This window comes from Carlito syrichta, unplaced genomic scaffold (assembly GCF_000164805.1).
Source record: "Carlito syrichta isolate Samal-C Ts95f unplaced genomic scaffold, Tarsius_syrichta-2.0.1 Scaffold308185, whole genome shotgun sequence".
NCBI classification, from domain to species: domain Eukaryota; kingdom Metazoa; phylum Chordata; class Mammalia; order Primates; family Tarsiidae; genus Carlito; species Carlito syrichta.
Window position 1 is genome coordinate 519206 of NW_007252281.1, and position 1549 is coordinate 520754.

Sequence of the window (1549 nt, forward strand, 5' to 3'; positions counted from 1 at the left end):
TTAATGTTCTACAAAACTCACTTGGCCAGAGGCTGAAAGGATGAGCTGCAAACCGACTAAGCGCTGGAGCAGAATGAAGTTGTATCATGGTAGCAGGCACATCACCCTCCCTGTCTGAGCTTCGGTTTCCTCAAACGCACCTCGTAGGGTTGTGGTGAGAATTATGCACCAATGTCTAACCCATGCCTTAAATGAAATCAATGCTTACATTCTCTCAGAACTTGGCTATCTGGCGCCCAGTGTCCTTATCAACAATTCTATTCCTTCTGAAATAGTTCTATGCATCCACCCCCAAACGACATATATATCTCCATTTTTTTCATTATCGCAAAAAAGAATTTTAATTTTGAATCTTTAGTTTGATTTCAACATTGATTTTAGTATGATGCTGACATCAGCTGTGCAGAAAGGATGCTGGAGAGATGTTCATAGCAGGACACACCTGCGGCTCTTCTTCGGTTCAGGAGACTCCAGGGCAGCCAATATTGCTTCATCAAGTACATTCTTTCGACCTTTCTGTGTGAGTGCAGAACACTCCACAAACTTGACAGCCTTCAGGTCACGGGCCAACTTTTCAGCAGTCTCTGGAGTGATAGGCTTCTGTTTGTTGTTGGCAAGTTTTTCAATAGTAGAGGGGTCATCTCAGATCAATTTGGGTCCCGACAAGCAAGAAAGGAGTCTTTGGACAGTGGTGAGTTATCTCAGGCACCCATTTTTTCTTTCACATTTTCTTTTTCTTTTTTTTTTTTTTTTTTTGAGTCGGAGTCTCACTTGGTCACCCAGACTGGAGTGCAGTGGCCGCTCCCGGCCACCGCAGCCTTGACCTGCTGGGCGCCGGCGATCCTTCCACCTCAGCCTTCCGAGTAGCTGAAACTACAGGCATGTGCTACCACACCCGGCTAATTTTTGGATTTATTGTAAAGATGAGGTCTGGCCAAGTTGCCCAGGCGGGTCTCGAATCCGCGGGCTCAGGCAATCCACTCACCTCGGCCTCCCAAGGCGCGGGATTACAGGCTGAGCCACCGAGCCTGACTTCTTTCACATTTTCAAACGAGGACAGAGAGACCACTGAAAAACAGACTAGAAATACATCTGTTTGTGGATAACTCAGCCGTCGTAATCTGTCATAATTCTCTTGCCCTGCGGTATCAAAAAGTCCAAGAGTATGTGGCCCTCCAGCAATCATAACTGCATAGTTGTCAAAAACAGTCGGTACGTATTCAGATGGAAATTTGTTTGTTGTATAGGATATCAGGAGGCATGTTTTATCAGCAGCACCTTCGCCCACAACCACACACTTAATTGTCTGCCTTGCTGAAATAGTTTTTTATCCACCTTAAATAGTTCAAATCTGATGTTAACTCAGCTTCTCCACCGGGGTGTTGGTGGCACTGCCGACGTATATTTCAAGAGCTCTGCTAACGGCCCTGACTCCTAGCTGGAAGGTACGACAACCAGCCCTGGTGTTTAACATGGCCAGGTACATGAGTGAACTTCAGCCTTGAGAGTCTGTACACCACGGCCCTAGCATTCCTCTAACCGAGGCAGG

The 1549-nt window shown here is 46.5% G+C and overlaps 1 pseudogene; it reads right to left on the reverse strand.

The window, feature by feature from the left end:
- Positions 1-426: 426 nt before the first annotated feature.
- On the reverse strand, positions 427-1318 carry LOC103267598 (annotated as a pseudogene).
- Between the last annotated feature and the right edge of the window lie 231 nt (positions 1319-1549).